General features: G+C 50.4%; 1 protein-coding gene across 5 annotated transcripts in view; it reads right to left on the bottom strand.

Annotated features, from left to right (window-relative positions):
• The window catches only part of ST3GAL1 (ST3 beta-galactoside alpha-2,3-sialyltransferase 1), a 90801-nt gene extending 72280 nt beyond the window's left edge, over window positions 1–18521 (bottom strand). For 2 of the 5 annotated variants that reach the window (XM_019973878.2, XM_019973877.2), the window contains exons 1-2: window positions 18325–18521; window positions 1272–1423 (exon numbers count right to left, since the gene is read on the bottom strand). The gene's annotated coding sequence lies outside the window, so the exon portion shown is untranslated. Of the gene's footprint in view, window positions 1–1271; window positions 1424–17682; window positions 18233–18324 lie in introns of those variants that run through there. The other 3 variants (XM_070802416.1, XM_019973879.2, XM_070802417.1) reach the window with 3 other exon arrangements.
• Between the last annotated feature and the right edge of the window lie 406 nt (window positions 18522–18927).

The raw sequence follows: 18927 nt of genomic DNA, 5'->3' as shown, positions 1-18927 counted from the left end.
AAAACCAACTAACAAATGAAAAATAAACAATGAGATGAGAAAAATCGTTATTTGGTAACCATGCTGATAATAAACTGATGCAGGGAAGAACCATCAATAGATGCTAAAGCTCGTGTGGCAGATTAAGGAGTAAAAGGATGTTTACAGAGTCTTAGAGACGCTCCCAATAAGATACTTGATAATTACAAAAATGGAATGGTAATTTCACATGCAGACACCTCGCAGATGCCACCTCAACCAGATGACAAAGCAACATCACCAGCTCTGAGACAGACCGACACCCTCCTCCTAACAGGAGACGCTGCGGACCCAGCATCAGTTCTGTGGGATTCCTGGCAAGAGCCCACAGCCTCAATCGAATCACAAGGACACATCAGACAAACACAAACTGAGGGATATTCTGGAAAATAATTGGCTTGACTGTGTCAAAAAAGGTCAGTGTTGTGAACTACAGATCAATGTTAGCAGCAAATCAATGCTCAGCTTCTGACTCAGCTGCACTGTGTTTATAATAATGCTGGGATATATAAAATGCTAACATTGAGAAATCTGGGTAAAGGGTACCCATGACTATTCTTGCAAGCTTACCTGTAAATTTTCAATTATATAAAAATGAACTAACTGAAAAAACTCGTTTTTAATTGAAAAGAATGCTCTGGGTTTAACTTTATTTAATTTTCATTTATTAAAATTTAAATAGCCACAGATGGAGTGGATATCTGTGGACAGCTCAGCTCTAGACCAGGGACCGACACATTTTGTTTTTGTCTTAAGGACCGGTCTGTACATATTTCAACCTTTGGGGCCACACTTTCTCTGTCGCAATGGTTGCTGTGGTGTGACATACCACAGATAGCCCCGATGGATGAGCTTGGCTGAGTGCCAGTAAAACTTTATTTGTAAAACATGGCCAGGAGGGACTTGTCCTGTGGGTCACAGGGTTTGCTGGCTGAGCGCTCACCCCAGGACACGCCAGACTGTCATTGCACCAGACTGTGATTGTAGCGCTTCTTTGGGATGACAGGCACTTGTCATAGAAGGATCTCCCAGTTTTCATGAAAGCACAAAGACCTCTAAAAAACAGAGAGGTTGCTTGATATTCTAAGAGGCGCACGTTTCTCCTGGAGGGAGAAAGCCCTCTTTATGGAATACCCAAGTTGCAAAGAGATCAAGAAACAGGGGCAATCTCTCCCACCTCCATCTTCTCCCCACAACCTGATGTAATCCACAGAAGAAACAGGAAAGAGTTTCTCACTGGTGTTAGTCATTACCTCAGTGGGCTGAGGGAGTGTCCATCTCTGCTCTTCAGACGACTGTCCCGGACACAAAGCTCAGAGTGTCTGCTCACCACAGCCCCTGGAGATGCTGATCACTTCTACTGGCATTTCCACATCAGAAAGGTTGAATTTGAAAACAGTACAAGCTGGAAGTGAAGATGATAGAAGCTTGTCAGCTTTGACGTTTCACTCACCGCCTTTTGAAGATGACTCAACATAATTAAAAAGCATTTACCCACTTCCGCATTCACCCAGCCAATGATTTATACATCAAATATTTTGTAAATAAACCCCTATTCTGTTCCATGCTCAGAGTCAAGTGCCAGAGACAGAAAGGTGAGTAAAGTATCGTTCATACCCTTCCAGGAGCTCAGCCTGGTTGAGGAAACAAATAAACAAACTGGGGAAGTATGATACGAGGGTGTGCATGATATCTGGGGAAGAAATAGCCAACTCAGTCTGAAAGACAAATCTGAAGAGGAGATGGTATTTTTAGCTGCTCCTTGATCAGGGTACAAGCAAGATGCTGTTTGGCAAAAGAAAAGCCTCAGGGGAAAATGTCTTTCAGGACAAAGATAAAGAAATAGGTAAGATGTGAAGGTGAAAATTGTGAGACCAAAGTTAGGAGAAACCAGGCTGAGGCTGGACAGGAAAGGCCTTTCGAAGACCTCGTCTGAGAACGGGAACAGAGACCCTCAGGTGAGTTCTTTCTGTGTGCCAAGCACTGCAGTGTGCAGACCATGGGTTTTCTTAGCTGACACTCTCTTGAAATCCAAGGTGCCCAGATTGATTATTCCCACAACACGGATGGGCAGCTGAAGCTTGGAGAGCTGACATGAGTGGAGCTGCCCTGCATGACAAAAGCAGTAAGTGGCAGAGAGGAGGCTGTGACAGGACACACCCATCCTGTCTGCTTCCAAAGCCTTCATCTCAGCCACTGCGAGAGAGGATTTTGGTGAAGGTCCCCTATTACTCACATCACCTTGCAGCCTACCCTCTGTGGTGGGGCTTTGCCACCTCTCCCACCACAAAGTGAAAGCCGTTTCTCCACCCTTGGAGTCCGAACTTGGCCATGTGGCTTGCTTTTGAACAATAAGCTGATGATAACAAACTTGACACAAAGAAAGGCTTAAGAATGAGTAGACAGAGGACTTCCTCTGGCTTGCTGCTGGGAATCATTCTGCAGTCACAGGAGCACACCTGAGCTAGCCCCTCCAGGATGAAAACCAACCAACATGGGGAGAAGCTTCAGCCCCCCGAGATGAGCCCCCAGGCTTGCAAGGGAGGCTACTACAGGCAGTTGAGCACCAGCCAAGTGGACTAGTCCAAAAGAAACACCTAGTCTACTTACCCACCGCATCAGGAAAAATAATAAATGTTTATTGTTGAAGGTGCTAAGGTTCGAGACTGTTTGTTACGCAGAGAGAGCTAGTTCATACAACCAAGTTATCCTCACTCTGCTGGCAGTGAGACCACATGCTTTTTGTGTCAGAAAGAAAAGTCAGCCTGTGCCGTCCATATCAGCCTGATTGTCAAGAGACGATGAGGGCCAGGGATAAGGCTGGGCCGTGGGCAAGACCAGGAGGAGAAGATTCAAGAACTATTTTACACATAAAATCAACAGGATTTAGTGATCAACTGACTCCAGATTTGTCTACAGGCATCTGGTGTTGATGATAAACAGACTCTATCTGGAGGTCCTGATGTAGGCGGGATGTTTATACAGAAGAAACACAGTGGCCAGAGCAGCTAGGGGAAGTTCCGGGAATGAAAGTTTTTTCAGCCCCAGTTATCTGGAAAAATGAAGGGGGAGGAGGCTCACTGCCCCCAGCCTCCAAATGGTGTCTACCACCTCCTCCAATGCCAGAGGGGTCCTTGTACACTGCAGCTCACACCTTCCTCCCTCCCATTACTGACTCACACCATCCTCACCCACACTCTACTCACCCTTGAGGTCTCAGTGTCAGCGTACTTCCCAGGGACATCTCTATGGACAGACAAAGCCAGGCACTGCCATGACACATTCCCAGAATTCCCTGCGCTCCTGCAGAGCATCGTTCAGAGCCCCGTAATTCCAGGAGGCGAGAGTGAGGCAACTGTCCTAGACGCCACTCTACAAGCCACCACCCAGCTTCCCCCCGGGGGAAAGTCAATTACTATCTCCTGAGTCAGAGAATGAGCAAAGCAGTTCATGCACCACACTTCCAAGATGTTTGCTTTGACACCATGCTCTCCTTACCCTGAAATGGGTTAGGGAACCTTACAGGGACTCCATGGTTTCCTGTGCTGATCTCCCCTGGTTCATTCTTCCGTTTAACAAGAATTTACAAGAATTTAACAAGAATTTAAGTGCAAGCCATCACTTCAGTTCTATCGGCCATTGTTCTCATGAGACTGAAGGCCTTAGGGGTGGTGGAAAGGATAGTATTTTACTGACTTTACCTAAAACTAGATTTCCCCACCCCCACTGGACACTGTATGGGTAAAGGGGGCACTTGGGGGTGGGGGCACTCAGTAATGACTATAGAATGAATGAGTAAGTGAGCATCACTACCCACAACAGCCAAGAGATGGAAGCAACCTAAGTGTCCATCAACAGATGAATGGACAAAGAAGATGTTTATATATATATATATATATATATATATATATATATATATATATAAAACAGAATACTACTCAGCCCTAAAGATGTGAGAGAGATATATATATATACATACATACATATACATATATATAAAACAGAATACTACTCAGCCCTAAAGAAAAGAATGAAATAAAGCCATATCAACATAGATGGACCTAGAGATTCTCATGCCAAGTGAAAGTAAGCCAGACAGAGATAAATATCACATGATATTAGTTATATGTGGAATCTTAAAAAAAATGAACTTATTTACAAAACAGAAATAGACTCACAAACATAGAAAACAAACTTATGTTTACCAAAGGGGAAAGGGGGGCAGATAAATTAGGAGTTTGAAATTAAAATATACACACTTCTGCATGTAAAATAGATAACCAACAAGGAGCTACTGTATAGCACAGGGAATGACACGCAATATCTTGGAAACTGCATTGGATTTCCAACCCCAACTAGCAAGCTTGCAACCATGGGGCCTTTAGAAACGGGATCTGTGCCCCACAAGCATCACCCACCTTCCAGAGCCTGGGGTTCTCAGCTGCTCTAACAGGACCCAAGGCACTGATCACACAGAAGAGAGGACCCCACTTGCTTACCTGCTGGGCCCAGGAGAAGGAGTCTCATCAGCTACTTTGACTCTCCCTGATTTCTGATTTTAATTGATCCTTTAAAATCTCTTCTTGTTTTGAATAATTGTATTTATGTATATTTTTGGCTTTGCTGAGTCTTCGTTGGTGCGCAGGTTTTTCTCTAGTCATGGTGAGCGGGGGCTACTCTCGAGTTGCAGTGCACAAGCTTCTCGGGGCAGTGGCTTCTCCTGTTGCAGAGCATGGGTTCTAGGGCTCACAGGCTTTAATTGTTGTGGCTCACGGGCTTAGTTGCTCTGTGGTATGTGGGATCTTCCCAGATTAGGGATTGAACCCATGTCTCCTGCACTGGCAGGCGGATTCTTTACCACTGAGCTGCCAGGGAAGCCCTAAAAATCTCTTCTAACATCCCACATCACAACTTTCTTCCCTATGCCCTCCTGCCCTGCATCTTCTTATATTCCTCCTACTTTCCCAAGGCTTCCACAATTGTTTCTAACTCAATTCTTAAAAATGGTGAAATGTGTTCCTACACAGGGACTACATAGGAAAACGGATCAGATGTAATCCTCATTTTTGGAAAGGGAGCAGAAAAGCTCATGTGACTCTCCAAGGTACAAATGAAGAAACTGAGGCCTGGAGAGGTGGGCCCATGGATCACACAGCTGAGAACAGGGCTGTGGGAACATGGACCAGAGGCTTCTGATTCCAGGCTCAGGGCTTGCCCCCTCATTTCTCTCCATCCAACTGGCAGCAACCAGCTACCAACTGGGTCCTTAATGGTAAACTGCTGGGCTTAAACCAGGAGACCTGAGGCAAGAAACATGCCCACAAATTCCAGCCGGTGCACAGATTAGGACAAATTCCAGTCAAACGAATCAGCGAGTTCTCACTTCTCCTAATCTGGATTCATAAATCATTCCTTCTTTGCCCCTGTTAGTACATCTACCACCTGAAATTCCTCTCTTCTGTGCAACAGAATGCAATAAATCTTATAAGAGAGCGTGTTCTCCAATTCTGTTTCTTCTTAGGATAGAGCAGGGAACAGGATATGAAACTCTCCATCACACCTGGAGTATAGCAGTTTGCTTAATAAAGCATAGCCTTTCTCCTCCAAGTCAAAAAAAAAAAGAAGATCATCTGAAAAATTATTAACACTGGGCCTAGGTGAAAAAAATACTGCTGTGCTTTTAAATTGCAGGAATCTTTTCTCAGAGGCCCACGGTCATATCATGTTCCAAAACAGTGTGGCTGGCTAGCAAGGTATGCCAAGCAGAGGAGGCCAGCCACACAAAGTCTAGCTGTGTGAGTTTAGAAAAACAGCCTTTCTCTGAGTCATAGTTTACTTACTAGTAAAATGGAAACTCTACCTCCTTCAATGCTTTACAGGGCTGTGCTGCAAAGCAAGAGAATAAGAAACAACATGAAGTTGCTTTAATAAAAATTATAAGGTAAAACTAGCACTGGTGGTAGTAGCAGGTACCATTTTTAAATGTTTGTGAAGATTTTGCCAAACTAGGCCCTTTGTACTCAAAAGTTCAGTGGCTCCTCATAATGGTCCTGTGATGTGTGCAGTATTATTATCTGCAATCACTGTGTAGATGAGTAAGCGGAGGCTTGCAGAGATGAAGTAACTTGCTCATGGTCATAGTAAAGAGTGGAGCCTGAATGATGAACTAATTCCTAGGTGGACTCCATTTAAGATCAGGACTAACACGGCTCCCTTCAATCAGTGCTTACTGAGCTTCTTCTGTGCTGTGCAAGCACTCTGCTCTGCCCTGATGGGGACGGCAGTACACTTGCAGGCTCTTCCAACTGTGGGGAAGGGGACTCGGGCAGACAGTAAGAACCACCTCACTCTGTACCCAGTGAGAGAGGGCACGGGTTAAGTGGGTGGCATTCAGTGATCATGGAGGATGAGAAAAAGAACTGAAACTGGCTAGATCAGCTTGCTTTGAGAACAGATGACGCAGAAGAGCAAGGGTAAACGGTGAGATGCCCTAGAAAAGCCTGTGTAAGTGCTAGAATGTCGGGCAGGACTGAAAGTGGGGTGTGAAGGCAGAAATTCTGAGCATGCAAACCACAGATGACAGAGCTAATAACGAGAGCGAAAGGAAGCTGAGTGCAGCAGCTTGGCCCTCTCCAGGGTTTCGCCGCACCTCCCCCATCTTGGTGTGTGGGCTGAAGAAGCCAGTCAGAACTCGGGCAAGAAGCAGGTATGTTCACCAGGCTGGGAAAGCTAGCGTGCACCCTCCCTCTCTGAAAGGGTTCCACATGCTGGAGTCCTGAGAAGGAGTGGATTTCTGAATCCAGGGCCTGACTGTTTAGTTCTGGCTGCTCTGCCAAGGGAGATATTATTATAACAACAGCTACCATGGAATGCATCCGGGCAACAAGGCCAGCACCACAGTCACATTCCACGTGTGTGATTTCATTCAACCTGCGAGGCCAGCCTCTTGAGGGTGGTAGTCTTATCCCCATTTCAAGGATGCAGAAACTGAGGCTCTGAAAGAGTAAGGTATCTGCCCACAGCCACACAGTTAGAAATCAGCAGAGATGTGATTCAAAGCCAGGGCCGTCTTGAGCCCCAGGCTTCCTCTTCACCCTCCAGCCTGGTTGGGCTCCAGAAGGGTGTCCTCCTACACCTCAAATCCCACAGGTCTGGGATGGGAGGGACAGCATGGTCCCCTGGGCTGTCCAGTTGCCATGCTCCCTGTGGTCATCCATGGCCCCCCAGTCACCTCTGCAACCAGACTGGAAATCTCCAAGTGGCTTTCACTTTCTAATTTCTCAGCATCTGAGTACAATGAGCTCTTGAACCCCAAAGAGATAGTCACCACTTCTCACACCGGAGCAACGCAAACACTCCCACGTGGACTACCCAGGAGCTGCTCAGGCCTCTGCCTCCCACCCACTGCAAACCTCAGTTTGCTGGTTCACCTAAAATGTGGGTCTGCCTAAATCTCTTTCTACTCGCAGGAAAAGATACCTTGATCACGGCTGGAAGAGGGCAGAGCGGTTGGGACCCACAAAGAGGGTGCCTTGAAGTTTTCCTCTTTCTCCTTCTACTGATCATATGGCTGGGGAGATGCCCTTGGCTCCAAATGTGGGTCCCACTCCAGGGTCCCCCATGCCCTGGCTCTCCCATCTTCCAGCCTGAAGACCATCTTTCCTCTGGGCCTTTCCCCTACCCTTTCCTGCCTGATTTATCTTAACTCTCAGCCAGAAAGATGGGTGGTGGTATCCCCAGAGTCCTGGTGGGGAGACTGAGGCTCAGGCATGGTAGGCACTTGCCCCACACTCCACAGCTAACAAACGGTGGACCTGTTCTCTCCCCTAACCTCAGCCTTCACTGACCTCTCTGCCCTCCATGGTTTCCAGGGCAGGAGGTGCCCTCGTGGATGTTCTTGTTGGGTACCCTGATTTTGCCTGCAGAGGAGGGAGATGGGAGGCTGGGCAGCCTCCCCGGGGCCTGGTGGGCACTGTTTCGTGTCTGTCAGAACTGGGAGAAATCGTGACACAGGCACGTGTTTGTTTTCTAGGCAATCATGGCCAAATGAAGGAGGCTGAACTATGTACTTTGGGGCAAGACAGTGGATGAGGGGAAAGAAAGAAGGAAGAAAAACAAAGAAGGGAGAGTGAGAGAGCGTCAGGGAAAAAAACCAGTGCTGACCGTGAAAACCTTGGGCTGGAGGACACGCTGGCATCACGCAGCATCTGTCCTGTCCATAGCGAATGTGACCGAGTGCCACCAGTAAGTGTCCTAATTATAGTCCTTTGAAGTATCGTTTGGTGAAGGAGGGCCTTCATTCTTTTCAGCCTCTTATCTGATTCCCGGATTTCCCTGATAGCTCAGCTGGTAAAAAATCTGCCTGCAATGCCGGGACCCCAGTTCGATCCCTGGGTCAGGCAGATCTGCTGGAGAAGGGATAGGCTACCCACTCCAGTATTCTTGGGCTTCCCTGGTAGCTCAGCTGGTAAAGAATCTGCCTGCAATGCGGGAGACCTGGGTTGGATCCCAGGGTTGGGAAGATCCCCTGGAGAAAGGAAGGGCTACCTACTCCAGTATTCTAGCCTAGAGAATTTCATGGACTGTGTAGTCCATAGGGTTGCAAAGAGTCAGACATGACTGAGTGACTTTCACTCACTATCTGATTCTCAGAACAACTGAAGGGAAGTGGAAGGAAGCTGCTGTCACATGGGGGTGGACGGGACACGTGGGGGTGTGCTGGCAGGGGACCAGTCCCCACCTGGGGGGCCTGAGGTCAAGTGGCCCACTTCCATGAGCCTTGGTGTTCTCAACTGTCAAAATACTGAAAACAAGAAGGACCGAAAAGCCCTGTTTAGAAGGTTAAATGAGTGCAGAGTGTCCAGAAGTGGTATTTCCTGGGAACGGGACTTAGGGAGGAGAGAAGGGCAGAGAGATGCCAGAATTCACAAAAACCAACATGGACTTGCTCAGAGGGCCATCTCAGGGAGACTGGGGGTCAAGAGGGAGTTCTAGGAGACCGAGGAGAAAACACAATGGGGATCACTAGAGGAGGAGGCCTGCCCGGTGGGGTTACCTAGGAGCCCTTGGCACCCCGGTCTGTGCCTGCTGCCGCGTCCTGTGCTCTGCACATTGGAAGCTCGTCTCCAGGACACCTTGAGCTGCCCAAGTCAGCCGTGACAGCCCTGAACTCAGGGTGGTTTCTCACTCTGGCTCCGCCTGCTAATGAGGAATCATATGGGTCAGGCCTCTACCTGAGCTATCTCAGTGGTGAAATACAGGGCAGGGAGCGTCTAAAATGTCATGTCCAAAGTCTCCAGAGGACCCTCTCTACTACTAGTGTCCAGGGGCCACACCATAGCTTCTTAAGCCCAAAGAACTTTCCCAGCCTTAAATTCAGACAGCTCCAGAGATGCCCCACCCCCACCTTACCACCTCCTTCAGGAAGTCCTCTGTGGATGGAAGCTCTGTGTGAGGAGGAGCTTTCTAATCCACAGAGGTGTCCAGAAATCAGAGGGCCATCACTGGCAACATTCAAGCAGAGGAGCATTAACCACTTGGTAGAGTCAAAGTGAGGAAACAATTCAGGGGAAGCTGAGCAAGGCATTGCTTAACTCGAAAGCTGATGATGATCGCAGCATGCACTCTGCGAGCACTTATAAAGCAGGCACTCGGCAGGGTCCTGTTCTAAACACCTTCCAAGTATTAACTCATCTAGTACCTACCAGGTGGTAGGTGCTATTATTATCCACAGTTTTAGAGATGAGGTGCTGGAGGCACAGAGAGGTTATGAAACACACTGAAGGTCACACAGCAAGCCAGTGGCAGAGCCAGTACTTCCACTGAATGAATCAATGAATGACTCAGTCGATGAATAATTGAAGTCTGGAGTAGCGGAAGGTTGAACAAGGGCACTGCTGAGGATCTTTGCAAATGCTCAGATTTGACAATTCTTTCTGATTTCATGCTCTTTAAAGGTACAGCCTTTGTAACTTGTTATCATTCAATCAACTCAACGCACAACACAACTTATGTTCAGAGAAAAAGAGAAGCCCCTTCATTCCATTCCAGAGGCAGGTTTCCAAGGACACAGGGGTATTTCGATATTCCAGCCTGCCTCCAGGTCCATCACATCTTTTCTCCTTGTTTGGATGTTTGGCATTGTAGAGATGTTAGGGGAAACACACTGACTGAAACCCCTCACCTGGCCAGGCGTCATAGTAACTGTTCGCGTGAGTTGTTTTATCACTGGAGGTTGTGGTAAGGAACATGGAACTAATAAGCCAGCACCAACAGGAAGAATTCGGGAAAGGTCAAAAGGAGACCCCACGTGTCCTTCCACCTCCCAGAAGCCTTCTTGCCAGCATCCATGCTGGCTGAGCTATGCGTGCACCGCCAGGAAGGACTCTGAGTCAGTGATTGGCCAAAGACAACCCAGAAACTAACCGCATGACTATAAAACCCCAGACTGTGAGCCTCGTGTCAGAGCAGTTCTCCAGGGCTCCCTCGCCCTGCTGCCCTCCACCCGGGCACCCTCTCCAATAAAGTTTCTTGCTGTGTGTGTCTCCTTGGCACCTGTGTCTCCTCAGACAATTCATTTCCAAGCGTTAGACAAGAGCCCACTCTCGGGCCCTGAAAGAGCCCCCGCACCCACTTTCTGCAGCGAAGACATCAGTTTAATTTCTATAATCCTATAGTTCATGATGCATTTTTGCGTAGCTCAGTTTGTTCCCTGTCATAGATTACAGACAGAAAATAGAGGAGGCCCTTATGCTGGAACCGATTTTTCAAACCATTCTGAGAGGTGTTTTTTTTCATTTGAAATTACCCTTAGGCGGTGGTGCACAGCCTTGCTATCTTCTAATCTCTCCTTTTCATTTTAATTTCCTTTCTTCCCCAAGAATATGCTTCTGAACAACCAGGAATACCCCCCACTAAGACATTCTTGTTGGTGGCAGCTAACGTTTCAAAGCAACAGTTTTGATTCATCAGACTCTCCACCAGGTGGGAGGATTAACGGTGTTTTCAAGGAAGAAGAACAGCCAACACTTTCTCCATTGTGAAGGTGTCATTAGTGTGAAGTAAGTCAGAAAAAGAAAAACGAACACCGTATGTGAATGCATCTATATGGAATCTAGGAAAATTTGCAGGGCAGGAATGGAGACGCAGACGTGGAGAAGGGACTTGTGTTCACAGCAAGGGGACAGAGACAGAGGGACAAGTGCAGAAAGTAGCTCAACATAGACACACTGTCACGTGTACAGTGGACAGCTGGGGAGAAGTTGCCAGACAGCACAGAGAGCCCAGCCTGGCACCCTGCGATGATCTAGAGGGGTAAGATGTGGGGAGGGGAGGGAGGCTCACAAGGGAGGGGATATATGTATGATTATGGTTGACTTGTGTTGTTGTACGGCAGAAACCAACACAACATTGTAAAAATTAAAAAAATAAATATATAACAAGGGGAAGCTTTTAGTGTCACAACAGCAACTTTTACAATTCATTTTTCTTGCAGCAGACTGCCCGAGAGACACCTGTCTAGGAACCTGGTTAGGTCTACATGCCTGGTGACAAACTTTATACCAAGCCTTCCCGCCCAGTCCTTCTTCAACCCCTGGGCACTGTGTGGGCTCTCTGAATTCAGTTTGTGTGGACAGCCAAAGGATGAGAGCTTGCAGTCAACAATGCTGGGATCCACGTGGACGATCAGAGGCTCCAACCAGACTGCGTGTGTGCTAAGTGACTTCGGTCGTGTCTGACTCTTCCCACCAGGCTCCGAAGTCCATGGGATTCTCCAGGGGATCTTCCTGACCCAGGGATCAAAGCCACATCTCTTCTGTGTCCTGCATCGGCAGGCGGTTCTTTGCCACTAGTACCACCTGGGGAGCCCACTCATGCCATGTCACGTTCAGCCGCCAAGTCGTGTCTGACTCTTTGCGACCCCATGGACTGCAGCATGCCAGGCTTCCCTGTCCTTCACTGTCTCCCGGAGTTGGCTCAAATTCATGCCCATTGAGTTGGTGATGCCGTCCAACAATCTCATCCTCTGTTGTCCCCATCTCCTCCTGCCTTCAATCTTTCCCAGCATCGGGGTCTTTTCCAAAGAGTTGGTTCTTCACATCAGGAGGCCATTTAGGAGGCCACCCTCGAAAATGTGCAGGCAAGCTTCCCTGTTCCCAGACTCTCTGTAGGCATCTTCTCTCCAATCGCCTTTTTTCTAAACTCTGTTCCTGTTATTGTTCTATGACTTTGACTCTATGCACTTGTTAGCTGACTCTCTCTCCTGGGAGAAAATTATTTATGGGCAAAATAACCAAACAGTAGGGAAATTATCTAGCGACATGCCTGAGTTAGTGGTTGAGAGCTCCTTTCTGGAGGTTCCACTGTCATCTGCCTCCCTGAGCCTCACCAGCAGACCCCACTTCAACAACCCCTCCCTTAAGGCTTCCCTTGGGATGGCGCTCTCTGGCTTCCTGCTAATACTGAAGCTGGTTCTCAGCCTAGTCCGTTTCCGCTCTGGTGCATTCATACACTCTCTGCATGAACTGTGAGTGGCAGTTGTGGTTGTTATGTGGTGTTGTGTTACATAGTACTGTGTCATATTGTGTTGTTGTGAAGATGAAGTTTTGTTCCCTAAGTTGACTGTAAGATCTAATAAGAATGCTGAGATCCAACTTATGGGATTTTCTGCCATTGTTCTCAGACTTAGCCAAGCAGATAGAGGGAGCAGGCATTGAGGTGAAGACAGCAAAGGCCAGGATGCAGGGAGGTGGCACCACCAAGGCTGGAGGTCATTTCCATGAACCTGGTCACCTGACTGACCTTCAGCTTCCTCATCTGTACAGTTCAAGGTGGAAAGAGTGAAGGTGGGGGTTCCAGAGGGTGAGCAGAGGAAAATGTGTGATGGGGATTCCAGGTGGCTGGATGTGTGGGCTTATTCTTGGCCTAGGAGTCACCTACTTCCCACGAGGGTAGCTCCAGTCACACGGAAGATGTGGGTGAGAGCAAGACTGTGTGACCTTGAGTAAGTCACTACATCCATAAAATGAGGAGGACACGTGTCAGAGTGGAGCACACAGAGGGGACCGACTGAGGTCCACACAAGGTCGGAGCTGCAGATGTTGGCGTGCAGCGGTGGGCATTTCAGAGAAGGTTTGCTTTCAGAGCACTGGGAGTTCTCTGAGCTAGACCAGGGGTGGGGAGGGAGAATGCAGCTCTTCATGATTTGGCCAAATTCAGGGGATTTATTTTGGGCTCCAGTCTGGTCTTCCAAGGAAAAAGGTTTTTTGAAGGTTTTTTTTTTTTTCCCATTTTCTTTTCTTTCTACTGAGCCTTTTATTTCTGAAAAGGTAAATGCCCAATTAGAAGGATTTTCATCTTTCATGCAGAGTTGTTTTAGGCTTTTTGAACATGAAACGATCTTTTGGAGTCATTCCACCCTCTCAGAGAAGTAGCCAGGTTTGCTTTGGTTGTGTTTTTCGGTTGGGTTTTTCTCAAGAGCCCTCTGCTAAGTAAATATGCATGAAGGGAATTTTTAGCCACTCCGGTCTGTTGGTTCCATGTGGATTCAAATGGATGTATATTTAATGCAGCACAATCTATTACAGTATCGATATTGGTTTGATTTTTTTAAGGTATCTAGTGAAATTTGGAGAATGTATTTTCTTTGTACCCAAACAGGGACTTTCCAAAAGTCATTTGCAACTTCTTCTTTTTTTCTGCCACATAATTTAGAGCTAACATTTTCCTCTGAACTCTGAATGACTATAAATAATTTTTAGTTTGTACTTTATAATCTTGTATGAGTTCCAGAATCAGGCCTAGTTAGATAGCTTTTATGTATCTTAGAGGAGAAAAAATATATATGTATACATACACACAGAAGCAGATGAAATGGTCCAAACATCCTCAGGTATTTTTGGAAGGGAAAAAAATCTTTAATATAAGATTATTCAAATAGTATTCCTTGAATATTGAATAAGTTACAAGGACCATGATGGCACACAACCCACTTCTATACCAACAGGTCTGGATCTAGACCTTTTCAGGAACAAAAGGTAGCATTTGTTGAGAGACTCTCATTTATCTTTCACATCAACTATCCAGAGCATCAGGGCTTCCCAGGTGGCACAGAGGTAAGGAGTCTACCTGCCAAGTAGGAGACACGGGAGACTCAGGTTCAGTCCCTGGGCTGGAAAGAGCCCCTGGAGGAGGAAATGGCAACCCACTCCAGTATTCCTGCCTGGGAAATCCTATGGACAGGGAGCCTGGCGGGCTGCAGAGTCGGACATGACTTAGCAACTGAACAACAGTAACTGTGCATTCAAGAAAATGCCTTTGCTCTCCAGCAGCCTGACTTACGCCTAAAAGAATTCCCCAAGGTGCTCATGGGTTGTCTCCTCAATGACTCTTTCCATGGGTCCCCCAAGGCAGAAGAATCCTTTCTTCTCTGTCAAAACCCTGCCTCAGCCCATGCACATTTCCACTCTAGTGCAAACCACACCGGAGGGTAACCCTTCACGTCCGCACGTAGGGGATAGGATCAACCACGTGTCCAGCACCTTGCATGGTGTCAGGGACACAATAAGTTCCTAATAAATGTTGGTTCAACTGAAATCAAAATAGTCCAACAACAAAACTTAAAGAAATAAGAAAACCCCATTTCTAATACCAAGCAGGACCCTGTGCGGCTCTTGGGCATAAAAGATCGACTTCGCCATGAGAGTGCACTCCTCAAGGCTCCAGGAGGGAGAGCAGGAGGCGCACTGTTGGCAAGGGGTGGGCGAGGCTTGTCTGTGATGCCAGGGAGGCCTGGAGGGTACTGAGGATGAAGTTGGAGGCAAAAGCAAATGGCGGGGAGTGGGGTGGAGGTGCTGCCTTCACAAGGAAAAGGCTCAAAGGGCCCCAAGGTGATGTCAGCAGAGCTCCGAGTCTCTCATTTCCCACAGTGAAACTGAGACCCTGAGCCTGAAACTGTCTAGGTGCCAAGTGGTCAAGCCATTGTTCACTGGCCGAGGCCAGAACACAGGCTCTTGCTGGGGTCCGAGGCTGGGCTCCCGGAACCACATTAGTGTGGGGCGGGGGCACCCAGATCCTCTGCTAGGCCAGGGCAGGGGTGAGGTGGGGGCTGGTGCGGCAGGATCCAGAGGGTTCCACAACTGGACAAAGTGCATGGAAGCCTTACCCTAGAATAATTCTTGGTGACCAGGCCAGCTCTTTTCACCCGCCCATGATGGGTGTGTGCAGACATGCACGGAGGACTAACTGGGAAGCCGTGCAAGGTTTTAAGTGGATTTTATTTTTTGCTTTCTTGGCTGTTTTTCATGGTGTGGGAGGGGACTTCAGGGGAGGGTTAAGGTTTAGATCCTATAAGGCAAAGCCTGTTCAGATACAAATCCTCTGAGTCAGCAACAGACTCAGGCAAGGTTAACTGACCAGAAGATTAAGAGGCCCCTATGGGGCCTCTGTGGGGCTCCCACAGGGCTGCAGACAGCTGGCCTCCAGCTGATGCTCCTGGGGTTGGCAGTGGAGAGAGGAGACAGACACCCACCTGCACAAAACCCTCCCCACCAGGCCCGCAGATAGACCCAGCCCACCAACACTGGCACACTGAGAGCTCCAGACAGACAGTACTAGGACTTCAGGACCTTAGGTCTGATGAGCCCGGCCTGTGCCTCCAAGTGGAAACAGTCCTGAGGTGAGCAGGAGGCCACTGCTGATAAGAGCCTGGAGGAGCAGAATGTGCACCCCTTAGAGAAATTCCTCTGCCCAACACTTTCTGTTTTTTCCTTATTTTTTTTTTTTAACTCTAAGCCCAGTGTTCCAGGGGGGTGCTGGTGGTCCCGCCACCAACAGAGGAGGGAAGTCAAGGCAAGACTCTGCCGGCACCCAGGCCCTAGCCTTGCCAGGGAGGCAGACCTGGGGAGGCAGGCCTGGAGAGCAAATGCAGGCCTTGCAAAACTCAGGACAGCATATTTCCACCCACGTGGAATTCTTCAAAGCAGGGGACGGCTCCCCCCCTACTTATTCTGTTATTTATTCCACAAAATAAATTTTTCATAGGATGAAATTCCTTTCGTGCCGACTTGAGGTCAAGGCATATGAATATATATGTGTGTAAACATACGTATGTATATATACTTATACACACACATTCACACAATTCATATAATACGTAGTCTAACACATTTGGAAGGTAATAGCCATGACCCCATTTTACCCTCACTTGGCACAACATCGGGACATGTTAACGTGGGGGATTCGGGTTGGTCTCTTCAGCTACCCGCAGGATTGCAGAAAAAGGCCAGGCCATGTTTGGGGGCAGTAACGGAAGGTGTTAGAAGGTGCAGGGAGCGACCCCTGGCACCCAGTCTCCAGAGCCCCTTCCCATCCCTGTAGCCAAGCGGCAGTTTCCATAGTGGTCGGCAGGGGGCAGTGCACTTTGCCTTTTCTGAACCTGAGGAACACAGTCGCTCAGCTCCCCAGGGACAAAAAAAAAAAAAAAAAAAAAAACCTGATGGCTGCGCCCGCATCTTCTTAGAATAGCCCATCTTTGAGCCCAGCGCGCAGTAGGTGCGCAAAATACGTCTAGAAGTCAAAAGCTCTGGACAGGGCAGATGGATGCGAATTCAATAATAGTAAACGTGGGGAGAAAGAGGGAAGAGACACCGTGGCCTCCGCCAGCGCCTTCCCAGGAAGGGACCTTTTCACACCTTTCGCACCTACTGTGTGCCAGACGCGACAGCTGGACCACCCAGTCCCCAGCGGACCTCATTTTCCGAGCTGGAGAGTACCGCTCGCCCAACACACACAGCCGCAGAGCGGGAGTGGGTGCTCACTGTCTCCCCGGGGAATCATCTCGGCGCAAATCCACGTGGCGTGGGACCCGGGAAGGGGATGGGCTGGGAGAGGCGAGGGGTTCCCGGAGGTGGGCACGTGAAAGCCAGGCGTATGCCCGATGCGGGGCCGCAGCCAGGAGGTCACTGCCCTCAGGGTCAAGGCTGTCTCCCTCTGTGGGACATGCAGAGCCCGCGAGACGCAGTGACCCGCCCAGCCCCCAGCCACGCGCGCAGTTGCGAGCGGACTCTCGTCTGCTCGTCAAGAGCCCTCACCGAGCCCCACGCTCTGTAGGCTCTATCCGCGACCCTCACGTACGAGGGAGGTGGGACTCGGGTCTCTGGCGGACTAGGGGAGCCCAAAAGATCCCAACACCTTTCCCTGGAGACCAGGCCACGGGATAGAGCGTAGGCGCCCTGGGGCATAACTGTGCCCAGCTAGGGAGCAGCCTCAGTGCCCATCTCAAGTTCAGCCGCGCTGCCTCCCGCAAGGTCAAGCTCAAACACACTCTCGCTTAGTGAAAGAAGGAGCTCAAAGTTGCGCCACCGTCCCGATTTCGAACCAGGCTGTGCCCCCATCTGGGCGCTCTGCCCCAAAGGCACTGCTGCCCGCTCCCGCGCCCGCCCAAGGAGCCGCCCCTGCCCCGCGCAGGTCACACACCCCAGACGCAGATAAGTTGCTAACTTTTGTCGGATTATTTCGCGGCAGCTGCGGCGCCTAACGGGATCCCGGGCAGACTCAAGAGTTTCGAGTTGCAACGGGCACCACCCCAGTCAAACTCCCCTTCGCCCACCCCAGTCCCTCCCTGCCCAACCCGCCACGTCCAGTTGGCCTGCCCCGGGTGCCAACCTCTCCACCGTATCCGGAGCAACGCGGGCCTGCGGTGTCCCCGGGGGCGATGGCCACCTCCCAAATCCGCGCCTGCTCGCAGCGGATTTGGACGCTCGACTCCGATCACTGGGCGGCCTCCGCGCGCCCCCGCACCCCGGTTTCCGCTCTAAAAGGTCGCGCGGCCCCGTCTCCTCGTGGGGTCTTAGCCCACAGGCAACCCCGCGGGCCATTTCGCTTTCGGCGGCCCCGATCGGCGAGATGCCAGCTCTGAGCGCCGAGTGCAGTGTCACTGGGGCCACCCCGGGGACCGCTGCCCCAGACCCGGCGTAGGCTCCCTAGAGATCCCAGCAGCTCTTTTTGAAATGGCTGTATACCCTTGAGCCCGACCCTCCGCTCCGACCTCCTCGCTCTTCCAAAGACCCCGGCGACGCCGCTGCTAAGGAGGGGGGCTCCCTGCGTGTGCCCTCCTCCCTCCCGGCGCCGGGGTCTTCAGTCCACTTCCACGCCCCTGTCACACACTCCCAGATCCTTCCCCACCGCCTCTGTCCCCAGGTCCGGACCATCACCCCCTCCACTCGGAGAACACACACGAAACTGCCCGAGCCCCAAGTCGGGTGGATGTAGCCCCCCGCGCACCCCTAGCTCCCCGCGCTCACTCACCGCGGCCGGAGACACGCGGAAGTTTCCGGGGCTCTGGGGCTGGGGGTGGGTACGGGACCAGGCGATCCGGAGGAGAATAAAAACGGGGGTGTCCCGAACACTCGGCCCGTTCCCGGCTCACATTGCCCCTGCCTCCTCTCTCTCCGCCTCCTCTTCCTCCTCGTCCTCCTCTTCCTCCTCGCTCTGGTCTTTGTCTTTGCAAAGTGTCGAAACTGTCTGGCATAGTGGAGCTCCGCCGGCGGAGGCTGGAGCCGGGGGAGCGGAGAGGCGGGGTGAGCAGGGGGGCGGTCTCGGGAACACCTTCCTCCGGGTGGAATGGGAGGGGGAGGCGGGCGGGCTGGCCGGGGAGGAGCCGGGGCCAGGAGCCGAGAGCCGGGGCGCGCCGGAGCCGAGCGGGTGCCTCTCTCGCGCGCCGCCCTCCGCTTCCTCCGCCCAGCTCCCGCCCCTCGCGGCCCCGCGCTCCCCGGGCGGCCGTCCCCCCTCCCACCCGGCCTCGGCTCAGCTTTCCCCGGGCTCCGGGCTGCCGGCGAGCCGAACCGAGAGAGCCGAGCCACGTGGACTGCAGCCGGCTCTGCGGAGGCCCGGCGGGGGAGACGCTGGAGG

Source organism: Bos indicus, chromosome 14 (assembly GCF_029378745.1).
Source record: "Bos indicus isolate NIAB-ARS_2022 breed Sahiwal x Tharparkar chromosome 14, NIAB-ARS_B.indTharparkar_mat_pri_1.0, whole genome shotgun sequence".
Classification (NCBI taxonomy): domain Eukaryota; kingdom Metazoa; phylum Chordata; class Mammalia; order Artiodactyla; family Bovidae; genus Bos; species Bos indicus.
Note: the sequence above shows the minus strand (reverse complement) of the source record. Positions and strands in the feature narration are given on the sequence as shown.